Source organism: Phodopus roborovskii, unplaced genomic scaffold (assembly GCF_943737965.1).
Source record: "Phodopus roborovskii unplaced genomic scaffold, PHOROB, whole genome shotgun sequence".
Lineage (NCBI taxonomy): Eukaryota > Metazoa > Chordata > Mammalia > Rodentia > Cricetidae > Phodopus > Phodopus roborovskii.
The window spans coordinates 12,831,813-12,847,543 of record NW_026126433.1 but is presented as its reverse complement, the minus strand read 5'-3'; positions in this window follow the sequence as shown (position 1 = coordinate 12,847,543).

Sequence of the window (15,731 nt, the reverse complement as noted above, 5' to 3'; positions counted from 1 at the left end):
AAAAAGCATATTAACTGAGAACAGCCTGCAGTAATCCACTTGAAACACAGTGGTAAAGAGGTAATTAAGAAGAAAATATAGGTAAGAAATGGAGTATTCTCAGGACTTCTAAAACAACAACAACAACAGCAACAAATCAAAAACACTTTTGGAGTCCATTGAAAAATTCTTAGTATTTCAATGTCATGGCAAAGCCCTGAAGTGGCATTATAAATAATATGCCAGAAAATCAACATGGGTGCAATTTTATTTTACTTTCTCACAACCTGCACATTAGTAGCCAGTCTGCTGAATTGTAAGGCTATAAGTCGGAGTTGTTATGCATGGACACTCAGGCCCACATGGGGCCTTGACCTTTGGGATAGAACATGTCAGTCTCTGTAACTCTACAGAGAATCTTATACAAAGAGCAAATGAGAGGAAAAGAGAGAGAGAGAGAGAGAGAGAGAGAGAGAGAGAGAGAGAGAGAGAGGGAGGGAGGGAGAGAGGGGGGGAGATACAATAAAAGGGGGAGCCATTACAGGCTTGAAGAGAAAACTGACTCTAGAGAAATGTCCAGAAACCTACAAGATTGACCCCAACTAACAATTTGAGCAACAGTGGAAAAGGCTACCATAAATGCCCTTCCCTGACAATGAGGTTGATGACTAACTTATCCATCATCATAGAGCACTCATCTAGTAGTTAATGGAAACACTGAGCTGAACAGGAATACAGATGCAGAGAGGGAGGACAAGACCAGAAACCCACAGAGACAGCTGACCTGAACAAGGAGGAGCTAATGCCCCCCCCCCCAGACTGATAGCTGGGAATCCAGCATTGGACCGACTCAGACCCCCTAAACATAGGTCTCTGTTAGAAGGCCTGGGCAGTCTAAAGGACCTCTGACAGTGGAACCAGGATGTATCCCTTGTGCACAAAAGGACTTTGGCAGCATATTTCCCATGGAGGGATACTTCCTTAACCTAGAGGTAGGAGGGAGGGCCTAGTCCCTACTCCAAATGACTTGACAGATTTTGTTGACCCCTCCTGAAAGGCATCACCCTCCCTGTGGATTTGGGGGGTTGGGATGGGATGGTGGGGGGCATGGGAGGGAGGGAGACAAGAAAGGAAAGAGATGGAACTGGAATAAGAGCAAAAAAATTTAAAAAAAAAAAAGAAAGAAAGAAAAAAAAAAGAGCAAACAGATTCTTCCATCTTGACAAAGGAAAACTAGAAAGGTGAATAAACCAAACTGCTTATTTATATAATGAGCTGCCCATAATGTACCTAATACATGTGCATTTTGGATCTTTGCAAAGGTCACACAGAGGACCACACATACTCCACTTTGCAGAGGTCACGCAGAGGACCACACATACCCACAGAGTTTGTTGTGTGGTGTAGGGGTAAGATAATAAAGCAGGAATTTATCTTAGCATTCAGGATAAACAGTATCTACCTACAAACAGCCTTTTCACCTTGGAACAGCAAAGGAAAGTGTGTTTCTTCCCACATTCCTGTGCTGTGTAAACAGTACTCAATTAATCCCAGTAACACCCTGGTGAGTGTGATTAGGTGTTTGCAGTGATCTTCAAATGAAAATAACTGATGTTAATTTGTACAACATGTTTTTTCCCTTGGCAGTTTGGAGTTCCACACTACTTTGCGAATCCTTAACTCACATTAATCATTATAATTTCTCTATGAGGCATTGAAAACTACTGTTATAAGTATGATTGAAAATTTTCAAATGAGGAAGGAATTTTATTGTGCTTAAATCACTCATTTCAGAGCCTTCATATCAGATGAGAACTAAAAAAAAATTCTGTGCTTTTTTCCCTCTTTAGGGAACTCAAAACTGACTAGAAATTAAATTCTAAATTTTTCTGGGAGTGCAGATGTAGTTCAGTTAGCAAAGTTACCTAGCATATAATTTGTGTTTAATCCTTCATATTTTACAAACAGATATGTTTTAGCTATACTTTGTAATCCCATGGCTCAAAAGGTGGAGGCAGGAGAACCAAATATTGAAAGTCATCTTTAGCTACACATTAAGTTTCAGACTAGCCTTGGTTATGTGAGGCCTTGTCTCAAAATCAGTCAATCACTCAGTGAATGAATGAATCAATCAATAAATCAATCCTCAAATTTTATAATTAGAATGAAGAAAATTGGAAGGAAGTAATATGAGATTAAGGCTAATTATAAATGAGTAGACAACACCAGGCTCCTCGAAGTTCCTGGGCTCTGTGTTGGGAACCAGGCTTTCTAGTACTGCAGGCCTCCCCAGTTTTGTCATTTTCACTCTGTTTTTGGTTACTGATGTGGCTGCATAGCATCAGCCCTGGGATTTTCTTCCCTCCAATTCCAGACAACAGTTTCATAGATCTCCATAGTTTAAAGTCAGTGGAAAGTTTTTAAAAAGCAGGGCTAAGCTAAAAAAATTCTGATTCATGAAAATGGCTTTGTCTAGTTCTTTCTAAAACTTGTGTTTTTACAGTAGCATTCCCAGATGGCTTAGACAGCATTTAAGAATATTTGTAGGAAATGACCTAATCCAGTGAGTCTCCTATCCCCTTCCTTTGTACACCAACACATGCTTCTTTTTATTTTCCTTTTCTTTTCTTTTTCTGAAGCTGGAATTGGCAGAAGACAGGCATCTTACAATGCTACCTCAGCCTGGAGGGCACTGTGGTTACAGGCAAGAGCCAATACCTTTATCTGACTTCTTCTTAACACCCTCACATGCCATCCCAAACAACCTCAACAAGAGCTCTTTTGAGATGCTTTGACTCCAGTAAACTTACATGTCAACTATCTCATTAGTAGAACCTGCTGGTGACATGGATCAGAGAGTTAAGGCAGTTGCCACTGAGTCTGACAGTCCGATGTAAGTTTGATCCCTGGAAGCCACATGGTGGAATATTAGAATTGGCTCATATGAATTGTCCTGTGACCTCCACATTAGTGACATGGAATGGGCACAGAGTGTATCACAGCTATTGCTTATTTTATCTCTGGAAGAATTAAGTGTCTGTAATATGTTCAGTTTCAAAAGTTGTGAACTTATGGGTGGGGTACAAAGGATAGACATTTAGAAAATTCTTTTTATGCATTGACCAAAGGGAGGTCAAAATACTTGGTAAAATATTCAAAACATACACCCCAGACTTCTGGCAATTCTGGGGAATGGAGTGGTTTGTAGAACATGGCCCTTGATGTCAGGTGGCCTATGTCTAAGTCTTTTCTATAGAACAACCTGAGAAAGATAGTGTAGGAGTGTAATTTGATCACCAACAGGGAAGTTCATAATAATTTTAACTCAACTTCCATGACAACTGCCATCTCCTTCCAAACCTGACCGGCACCAACAGGTACACTGATTAATATGCATGCAGACAAAGAAGCTACACACATAATTTTTTAATTAGACAGTGTAAGCAAGGTAAAGGTTGTATTCTGGTGAATGTTATTTACCAAAGAAAACAACAACAATTAGTTTTGTATAAGAGTGGGACATAGTGGGGTGTTGTGGAATATTACTTTAACTATGTAAAAGTGTGTTGCAAATAGTTTTTCCAGCAGCCTGGACCCACTGCAGCGCCAGAAACAATTCACACACCAAGACTCTGTATTAGATATAATGCTGTTGGCCAGTTACTTGACTAACTCCATCTTAAGTATTAACCCATTTCTATTAATCTAAGTATTTCCACATGGTCTCATCTTACATGAGAGTGGGCTGGTGTTCTGCTTTCTCTAATCTCTCCATGTTGACTCCTCCCTACTACTTCACGAATCTTCCTTGTCTCCTAGTCCCATCTATTTTGATTTCCTATTGGACAACAGTGCTTTATTCATTAACCAGTATGAGAAACATATTTACATAATGACATCTCCCATTAAAAGTGTGTTATATTTGTTTATCCTGCATTTGTTTAATTTGGTAAGGATGTGATATTGTTTCACCTTGCCTGACTAAGGCTCCTGGTTGGTCTAAAAAAGTGTTGAATGGCTAATAGCTAGGAAGCAGGAAGAGTAGGTAGTAGGAGGAATGTAGGCAAAGGAGTAGAAAGAATAGAAAGAAGAGAGAATGAGGGAGAAAGAAAGGAAGACTCTATGGCCAGCCAAGTAGCCACCAGACATCAGGCAAAGAATAGGACATAAAGAATGAAATGTAAAAATAATTTCAAGGAAAAACTTAGATGAAAAGAAAAAAATTAAACTAAGTTATAAGGGCTAGTGGAACAAGCATGATCTGAGGCTGAGCATATGTAACTAATATTAAGTCTCTGCTTCATGATTTGAGAACTGGTTGGTGATCCAAAGCAAGCCTATTATCATGGGGCATGTTCATCAAGGCAATGGAGTGTGGAGTCGAGAGAATTAGGAGGTGAACCAACCTACTTTATATGAGAACCTACTTCAAAAGACCAAAAATTTAACCAAATCAATACAAATAAAAATCTTCTATCAACCCCTGCCATTCCATATATGTTAAAAACCTCTTCCAACTCTGCTCCATTAATTTGGGAGTCAGGATATAGATTAGTAGTAGAGCACTTGCATTGCATGTCTGAGGTTCTGGGTTCATTCCTAATGCTGCAAAAGTAAAATAAATCAAACAACAGTACCAGTTGAGATCTGAGTATAGAATGGTCCCAATCTAAGCCTTTGGATACACAAATAGGCAACAGAAAGACTAATCTTGGTATTGATGCATTTAACTTCCCCAAAACAGAGAAGTTAATAAAAAAGAGTGAACTATTGGGATAATATTTTTATACATTGTGTGAAAATGTGCTTTATCCTTCCTCATCCTCCTAAGGCATGTTCTGATTGGTTTAATAAAGAGCTGAATGGCTAATAGGTAGGCAAGAGAGAATAGGCAAGAATTCTAGGCAGAGACAGGAACTCTGGGAACGAATCTGAGGTGGGGGATTTGATAGCCAGATAGGGAGAAAGTCGACATGTGGTACTAAGGAGAGGTAACAAGCCACATGACAGAATGTAGATTGATATTAATGGGTTAATTTAGGTTTGAAGAGTTAGCTGGGAGCAACTAAGCTATGATGAATCTTTTCATAATTAATAAAAAGTGTCTGTGTTATTATTTGGGCGTGGGTAGTCCAAAGAAAGAACTGCTATAGTGGACAAAGTAACTACAACTGAAAATAAATCTCTATGGAGTACATCATAGTAAAGAAGCAAGAGTAAGACTAGTTGGGGCAAACAGAAAGAGTGTTATATTATATAGAAATGAAAGGGAGAACTTGGAATGGACACACTAAAATGCCCCCCCCATAGTGTGAAGACTAAAAAAATATGATGTGACTGGGTGGTGGTGACATGACTTTAATCCCAGCACTATGGAGGTAGAGGCAGCCTTGTCGACAGATTGAGTTACAGGATATCAGGGCTATTCAGAGAAACCTGTATTGAAAAACAACAAAAATTAAGATGCATATGAGCTATCCCAAGTATTATATTCAACAGAGGTTGACTTTGTAACCATTTTATAAATATATTAAAGAGTCCTGCAACATCTAGACTTGGAATAAAATATAATGTTTAGTGACTATATTTTATGAAGCTATTTCTCTTGTACAAGGGAATATTAACCTAGGCAGTGCTTACTCCACACATGGAGGAATTTTGTAGACAACTCTTCTTCAAAGGTCTCCAGAAGCTCTGATCTTATAATGATATAGTTGTTGCAAATCATTATCATTGGAGCATCTTTCCCCGGTAGCAGGTTGAAAAGACTCAAAAACCAATGACCTGCAGTTTGCACAACAACACTGATGCTCCTTAATAGGGATCTTAAGAAACAAAGGGGCTCAATAAGGTCTTTGAAATGGAAAGCATTAAAGCCTTGCAGAGATTTAAAGGAACAGTTCACTGGGATAAATCTGGTAGGGATTGACAGTTTATTGAGTCTATAAATGTACATAATTTGATCCCAGAAAAATCAAAGGATTGAAATCCTGCTGAAGCTCTGCAGAGTATCAGGCTTGGATAGGAATAGCTGTCATTCTTCAACACCTCATCTCAAGGATAACCCGTGAGGCTCATCATGTCAAGAAGCAATCCTCATCTTTATAACAGTGAAAGTAATAGCATAATATGAAAGAAGCCTAAAGGGAAACAAACCCACAGTCATAAGATACACACTAACAAACATTTCTGTCCAGCTAAGACCCTCAGGTGAGAAATTATACTACATTTTTATTCTACACTTCAGTCTAGCATTTTAAAAGCTATCAGTGCTGTAGATAATATAATATAATAAAAATATGTAAATGGAAAACAAAATTTTAACTCCATTAGATAGTGTTATTAAAAGTGTCTTTATCAGTGTTTGGCCATCTTTACATGAAAAAGTAAATGTGAATGTCATCCAAGAAAAGAGGAAAGTGAACCAAGAGAAATCAAATCTCATTATAATAAACACAGTATAATATATTTATTTAATTGTTTAATTTAAACATTATTACATATATTTAAAATAGTCATAATGTCTGCACCTATATTTAATAAATAGAGGCCTGTACTCAGATAATTCTCCAGACTTCTTTATTGTTTTGTATAAGCGTAAATATCAAAATTGTTTTCAAAATTCAGTCAAGTTCACAAAAGTGATCATGACAGTCAAAGTAAGTGAGATCACATTCATTAAAACAGGTCTACATATAAATGACTTTTGCACTCATTGTCTTTCAGTGAAACTATGTTTCTTTCAGGGAACAGGCTTAATTCAAATTTGGACACAAGGAAAAACAATGTTATTCTCTATTTTTGATCTAGTGCAATACTAGCTTGAATAAAAGCAAACCATGTGCATGGTGAACTGAAACCATTCAGAAGCAGTGGGCATGTACTTTCTGACATCCCAAAAGGCAGCTATAAATACATCTCAAGTTTTAATGATAATAAAAAGATAAATCTCAATGTATCTTCTGAGGTATAATGTCTTGTGTAAAGTAAAAGATAAATCCATGGCTATACTCAGTATGCCCAGCAATGAATTAGAGAAGCATTCACTCACAAAGACCTGTACAGTCTCTACTCACTACAGCTTGCCAGTGTACTGCTCTCCACTGTACATGCCATGCCTATCCCCACTGTCCCTCTATAGAAAACAATGACTGCCATCTGGGTGCTCTATAATTTTCCTCCTCAACACATTAAGTATTTGTCTCTTCACTTTTCTTTACTATTCTGTTTACTATTCTGTTTCCCATTCCTTAACCATCTGTTTTCTTTCACAATGACTTAATCTTACTCATCCATTAAGTCCTGCTTCAAATTCAACCCTCATCACTAGAATCTTATTTCAAATAACCCTAATGGTGGAGGAAGACATAGTCTCTGGGAAACTTATTTTTACTCCTCATCTTTACTGTGTTCAATATAAACGCTTACTAAGTAGTGGTTGTATAAATAAATATGGGCAACAGAAACTCAGAGGTTTAAGGTACCACTCAAACCATTTGGTCTGAATGAGACTCTAATACAAGAAAGCATTCCCCGTACCCCTGGCATTTGCACATTCTCACTTCTAAGGACAAGAAGTGGATATTTTATATACCAAATGTAAACATCCCAAAGCAGAACATGTAGAGATTAGTGCCAGGAACTGATGAAAATTTGGCTGAAACTTTTAAAGGTGAAAGCATCCCCTGTACACTTTCTTCCTCAGGCATATCTGAAATGTGATTGTCCTCTGTCATTGTAATTTAAATGGAACACCAGGGTCTGATTACATCTATGAAAATGATACCACATGCCTTTTGATAGATCTCAGGGTGTGGAATGCTATTTTAGCAAGTTTATTATCTTCTTGCATACTGAAATTTTAGTCTTTCTCAGACTGACACCAAATGCCCCTTTGAACTCTGAAAAAATATAGAATACTTGTTAGAGTATAATATCTAGAACAGTGACTATGTATATTCAGTGAACATTCAAAAATACAAGTTGTATATCTGTTGGTGTGATTATTATAGCATTGAGATACCAATAGTGTATAATTATTTTTTTTAAAAATATGTATGTTTGTCTCCATTAACACTGGTGTCTAACTTCATTATTTAAAAGTTGCTTCTGTCTAAAGCTGGACTGATTTTTCTTGTAGCCATCTGGCACTGTTGAATAAGAAAATAGATTGAAGAAGAATGAACTCTAAAACCGAGGGTTATATGCAATGCCAGGCTAACAGAGGAAGCACAGGCCAAGGGAAGAAGGATCCACACAGAAGAAACAGATAGTAAACATGTAGTAAAGATGACACCCTGACTAGGAAACTCTTTGCTATGATTTTATTCCTTCAATTGTCCAACATTTGAAAGATCTCTGTGCTAGTTAGTTTTATGTCAACTTGATCCAGTCTAGAGTCATCTGAAAGAAGGTAGCTCAATTGAGAAGACTCCTCCGTAACATCATTAGTGATTGATGAGAGAGGTCACAGTCCATTGTGGATGGGTGTCAACCCTGGGCTGGTGGTCCTATGTTCTATAAGAAAGCCATCTTAACAAGACACAAGGAACAAGCCAGTAAGCAGTATCCCTTCATGGCCCCATCAGCTCCAGGTACTTACCCTGTTTAAGTTCCTGTCCCAATTTCCTTCAATAATGGACTATGATGTGGAAGTGTTACCCATATAGACACTTTCCTCTCCAACTAGATTTTGGTCATGGTGCTTGATCACAGCAATAGAATTCTTAACTAAAATACCCTTTCACCAAGACAGAAAGAATAACATAAACGATCACCTCAGTATTCCTACCACACTACATAAGCAGCTTCCTTAGCTCTAAATAAAATTACAGCTCCAAAACTTTGACCCACTATTCTCTTCAAAAATGTACTTTGCATTAGTCTCAATCTGTTCATCAATTTAAGAGCTTAAAATCTAGGTTTATTTATAATTCTTATGTGTCAGAAGAAAAAAAATTCACTAAATGGAAAAGTATTTCATAAGTTGTTTTTAAATATACCATCTGTACTTTTGTTATGCTATAAAATACGTATATATTTTTAGTTCAGAAAACTCAACTCTGGTTACAGTGGTTGGCATTGTATAGAATCATGGTTTTTATTTTGCTGTTACTACACTGGTTGTGATATCACTAGGAAGTCACCCAGTAGTTCTAGGTCAATTTCCATATGCTCTTTGCTATAATAAGAATGTCTTTGTGGGAGCTATAAGAGGAGACCGAACACTCCTTTACTGAATGCCCAAAAGTAATATTTGCAAGCTGTAGATAGGTCTGCTAATCATCAGCCTCTGTTGAGCTCCCCTGTGTGCATGGGTTCTTATTTTATGAAATTTGACCCAATAGAAGGAAGTGAAACCCTCTACCTTCAAAAGCTGCTGATGGAAAGTGGTGAATATGCAGTGGTGGCATATATAAAATTCAACATTCTTATTTGCATATGCAAATGGATGAAGCATTTCCAATAAGTGTGTATTTTAACCAGAAATTTATCTATAGAAATTACACACTTGTATCATTTCTTAAAGAAAGACAACAGGGTTCCAAGAAGTGTGATTGGTTAGGAGACAAATTTTACATCCTTTTGTACCACCAGGCTTCTAGCAGGAGCCACCTTTTTCTCAGGATAGCCCTGCCAATGACTTACCAGAGAAGGTAGCTGTGCAAGATGCTTGCAGAGCCTACCACAGGTCAGTCTTTGCTCTGAAGTTTCTACTAGGAAAACCTGTATTGTGGCTACATCACAGTAATTATATTTTTTTCCATGGGTAATTATCAGAAGTTTACCAACAGATTTTTGAAAAGATACATTTTTTTTCATGAAAATCACCTTACAGCACATAGCTTTTACAGTTTATTTATATTTTTATAGCATTAAAATTAACGGGCTACTGCTACATGCTACACTGTAGCTAAACATTGAAAACCTATGACAAGCCAAACAAGCCAGTCTTAAACACATTGTTTAAAAAGATGTACTATTAGTCCAACTTTTTATCAAATATTTGGAATAAGTAAATCTGTAGAGACAGAAAGTAGAGAAGTGGCTGCAAGAGACAGAGGTAGAGAATTAATAATGATGACTACTAATGGGTATGAGGATTTTGGAAGAGGTGGTGGTAGTTTGAATAATAATATGGTCCTCATAGGCTCTTGTATTTGAATCTTTAGGGATTGACATTAGGAGGTATGGCTTTGTTGGGAAAGGTGTGGCATTGGAGGAAGCAAGTCAGTAGAGGTAGACTTCAGGAGTTCAAGTGTCCAAGCAAGGCCTGTGATTTCTCTCTCTCCCTGTATCCTGCCAATCTAGATGTAGAACCCTGACTTAACTTCTCACCATCATGTCTGCCTTCATGCTGCCGTGCTTCCTGTGATTGTGATAATGAAATAAACCTCTGATTTGTAAGCCAGACCCAGATAAATGTTTTCTTTATTTAGAATTGCAATTGTAAAAGTGTCTTTTCATAGCAATAGGGCACTGACTATGATGGGGTAGTAAGAAAAATGCTCTAAAATTGAATGCAGTAATGGCACCATAGCCTTACTATAGCCACAAGGTTTAACCACAACAAATGGAAACAAAATACATAAGAAGTACATGAATATCTTTTGTTAATAAATTTACATGAGCAAAACCATTAAAGCATTTAAAAATACACTCTGACAAATCAGGCTCCTCGAGTTGTCTGCCTTGTGAGAGAAGTACATGGTTATGGTAAAAGGACAGTTTTAACCTTAAAACTACAACTGTCATATGACTACAACACCAACAGATTATAAGTTGCCTTAAAAAATATTTGGACACTTGACTCCCCAGTAAGACATAAGTTTAGGCATCTAACAGCCTTGCTTCTAAGTCTACCAAAACAGTGGAGAAAAAGGACCCAAGAGAATGACAGAATTCTTATATGGAATTTATTGAACTGGCAATGGTCTACACAGGTATCACAGATTATGCCCAGGATTGTTTCTACTGCCTATAATTTTATATAAGAAGGCCATTTGTAGGTCAAAGTGATTCTAACACTAATATGGCCACATGCTAGATTTAGAGTTAGGAATAGAGGAGATAGGACAGTGAGTAATATACAAAGGGGGATGATGAGGAAATAGCTCTTGAGGAACTCCTAATTTCACACAAGGAAAGAAATCATCTTTACTGCCTTTACTCATCAAACAAGCACAAATATGTATTGACAAAGGGACAATAAAACTGGAGAACAGAATATCAAACTTTCCACGATAAACAGACATCTGTATGCATCACACATTCCATTTGGTCTTCCAGTCCCCATCACACTAGAAGCATCTGCTTAATATAGTGAACGATAACAGATGAATTTCAAAAGGTATGCTCCTTTTAAAACATTTGGTCATATAAATGCTTTACAAATATTGACTAGAAAGTTTTGTTCTATCCATCTTCCCTAATTTCTCCCACATTTAACACCTAGATCTAGACATATTTGCTATTTGAAATAGGTACTAGTTGCCTAGATTCTCTAAAAATGTAACTAGCAGTTGCAAAGTATATACAAAAATTAGCAAAAACATATGTTAGTATGTGTACTCAAACTATCAGATGAAATGCTCACTGCTATCCTGAAGTCACATACATAGTCAAGAGATGTGAAAGGAGTATTCTGAATGATTATCTGTGCAGCCTTGGGAAGCAATTTCAAGCTTAGTCTCCTAGTCACATATTCAAATATTTCTGTTGCCTTCTATGGTAAAATCTGTTCACATTGTAATGTTGAATGTAGTTTCTATCTACCAATTATCTAATAAAAGAGGGAAACCTCCTTCAATGTGTGGGAGATAGATTTTCTGCCCAGAGTACAATTCTGTAACCAGCACCGGAGTTCCTTTGGATTCTCTCTGGTCTCTATTGTCAGTTGACCTCCAAGGACCAATCATGTTTATACTCAATCTCTGTCCTTCATAACTTCTTGCATTGCTGTAATCACACAGATATCATGTGCCTCTTGCATACCTCCCCTGTGTCTCAGCACTATAAAGACTACTCCTAAACTTGTGCTATCCTCCCCATCCATGTCTAGCCACTTCTATCACATCAGTTCCTCCTTAAATAAATACACTCCTCACCATTTGGCCCTGCCCAGATACTGTCCTTTGATTTCTAACTCTTTTCACACCTTTTGGAGTTATTTTTAGAACAAGGAAAATATTCCTTGGTTTTACCCAAACCACTGTTAGAATCTTTTAGCACTTTACATTTACGTAATATTTATTCCAACAATTTTATGTAGTTATTTTCATCTATTTATTCCCAGTGTTCCCAGATTCACCTGAAACTACACAGACCATAGACCACTTTGTATCTGCCTGTACCTACTAATGCAAGATGGAGGAATTCTTGTCTGGTCAGATTTTTATGGGTTAAGTCTTGCAGGTATTACTATCTATTGTTTCATTTCATTCTCTCAGAATAAAACTAGCAGTTAAACAATCAAAATTGCTTATTTTACTCAATCAATAATAGTCTCTTCTACTTAGATCAGTGTGATTAACAGCCCTACACTTTCAAATCACATTTCTCTAAATTCATTCTTTAAGGAAAACACCAATTAGTTTCCTATTATAGGCAATTTAAAAATATGCACACTAATTAACATGCTCTCTACTTAATTTGAATCTACAATTATTCAAAAGAAAACTGCAATGAAAATCATGAGGATAATACATTTCTATTTCTTTAATGCAGTGATAAATTATTTGTGAAAAAACATGAATACATATTTTCATTCTCTAGTGATGAATTAGAAACAGCAGAGCAACAAAACTCAATGGCATGAAAATAAAACAGGAAAAAGAGTGGAAATTTCAGGGAAATAGAATTAATCTACTTTATTACTGTGTTTTGGGAACTTTGTATTAGCCAATGTTTCAGGAAATGTGGATCAACTTTTATAAATATAAAACTAAAAGATGCTGGGACCCATTCCATCTCCATACTTGTAAAGTATGAAAGATGTGTCTTTGTGTCAGTCATGTAAGAAACACCTGGTTACCTATGTTAAATTATGAATATCATTATCTGTATGAATTCATGAAGAAATTATCATTCCCTAATGTCCCTAACCCTCTTTGTTGCCATGAGAATATATTTGTACCTTTGAAATATCTCTGGAAATTTCCACATTAGACACTCTTGTTTTGTACTACCCTTGCTGGTATATTTTAATTAATGAGATAGTGATATAGGTCTCCTACCATCAGATACAAACTGATTAAGTTTCTGTGCAGGATGAAAGCTCTGAAATTTATTCAAGGACAACAACCCTACAATCGGGTTAGCATCCATGTCTTTTGGTTCATTTTGCCCACCCTCTAGCTATTGGCCATTATTAGAAACAACCAGTGTCTCTCTGAACTCTAAACAAGCTGTGCCCATGCACCCCATTATATTTCCATACATCACTTTCTTCTCTTCTTTACTCAGTAACATGTCCCTCACACTTTGGTATATGTTGTATTGAACATTAATTTGCACTCAGGAGAAACTCAAGTTCCATGAGTGACCAAAGTGTCACAAACATCAAGAAACTCAATAAATCAAATTACATAAGTTATAAATTAATTCTGAATTAGATATGGCCAAATAGAAATGTAATAGTGTTGTAAACTTCTAACATAAAGATTATGATTTCAAATATACTTTGGAAAATTTTGGCAAAGTGAGTACTAAAACTTGTTAGAATATAATTTAAAGTACCTATAAACAAGAGAAATGAACATTATTTATTTAATAATGTAACATATATTCTTTAATATGAAATACTTGCTGGATTATGTTAACACTTTGAATTGCATTTTTACTAATATATTAAATCAAGTAATCTTGAAAAAATTACTGATTCTACATACACACTGATGAAAAGCTACAGAATGTCCCAAAAAGAAAACACTATTTTCTGCTTTCCATACTATTGGCCCATGCTCCTCTCTCCAGCTGAATGTCTCCATGCCACTGACTGGTGGGAGTCAGGATCACACTTATTCTTCTATCACCTGTTGAATCTCATTCCAAACTGGCAGCAGTTTGGGTGCAGATGAAGCCTGCTATCAGGTTTCTTTCTCCTTTATTTTTAAGACAGAGTGGTAACATAACCCAGATATGTACATTATTTGACCTTTTTTCTCTGATACTACCTTATGTCTTTGTGTGTGACCGAGAACTCTGATTTTGCTAAATACATATGTAGACAGAAGATGAAGCAACTCACTTCTTATATTAAATATGAGTTAATAGAAAAAATAATCATTGATATGTTATTAAAAGGTAGCTAACTAATATTTTATATTGAAGATTTATAAAAAGCATAAAAATCTCTGATAAAACATATCAAAGTCCATAACCTACAAAATTACTGGCAAAACAAAATATTTTAGCTTTTACAGTATAGAATATCTTGGATAAAAACATTAATAATTTAAAAATAATTTTAAGGAATTAATAAAATAAAAAAATTAAGTATAGGAATTCAGAGAAATATATAGTTGGCCTGATGTAAATCACTTGAAAACACAACTTAGAAACACCTAAACTCTCAGAAATTTTTGTAGGAAGAAAAATATAATAATGGATAATACTGAATTTTTAAATATTTCTCTTTCTTTCTTTCCTTTGTTTGTTTGCTTGTTTTCTTTTTTGTGACAGGGTTTCTCTGTATTGTTTTGGAGCCTGTCCAGGCTGGCCTTGAACTCACAGAGATCTGCCTACCTCTGTCTCTGGAGTGCTAGTACTGGGGTTAAAGACATGTGCCACCAATACCTGGATAGATATTTTTAAGTTGTATCAGAATGTACATCAGGTTTTTAACTATGAAAGTAAATGTATAATGAAATAAAAGCAAAATGTTTCAGGAAATAGTATAAATTAAAATACAACTGGTTGACTTTTAGTAATCTAGACATTTACCCACTGAAATGTACTGAAAAACATTAAGAAAAATGGAATAAGACTTATGTCAGTAATAATACTTTATAAAACTAGTTTTTGTATGGATTTGGACTCAGCCTCATTTAAGCATTGGAAGCAGGAAAATCTTTGTTCCTCAGCTGTTGCAAGTTAAAGCATGTCTGAATTTTTATAACTTCAACTAGATGAACAACAAAGTCAGTCAGCTGGTGACAACTTGACACTGAGTTTGCCTGAAAGAAGTGTAATGTAGTTGCATCTTAAACCCATATTTAAACAACATAGGGCCCCCACTAAAGCTATGGAAACCAAGCAAGGCAATAAAGAAATAATGTATCTAGGAATAATATGAAAATATTATTTCCCAAAACCTACACAAGGAATCAAATTGGTCATTAGAAAATCTTTCATATACTTAGCTCCATTTACTTTATACTAAGCTCAAAAATACACCAGTCATTAAACCTCAGATTTAAAGAAAAACACAAAAGAAAGATAAGACAACCTCTTGGGAAAGTTTAATGAAATCAAAGCAATAACACTAGTTTAGAAAATGTCTCATTTTACTAATAAAGAAGACTGGAAAAAGAATAATGGAAAAATGTTAAGTAATATTGAATGGAGTAATAACTTAAAGTTTTAATCATGTGGTATCACATCAATGTGATAAAATACTTGACTCCAATTTATTTTTTATATTATATATAAATATATGTTATATGTATAGCTATATATATATATGTATGTATATACATACATATATATAGCAAGAAATGGATAGGAAGTAACATTTCCTGTTAAAGAGATCA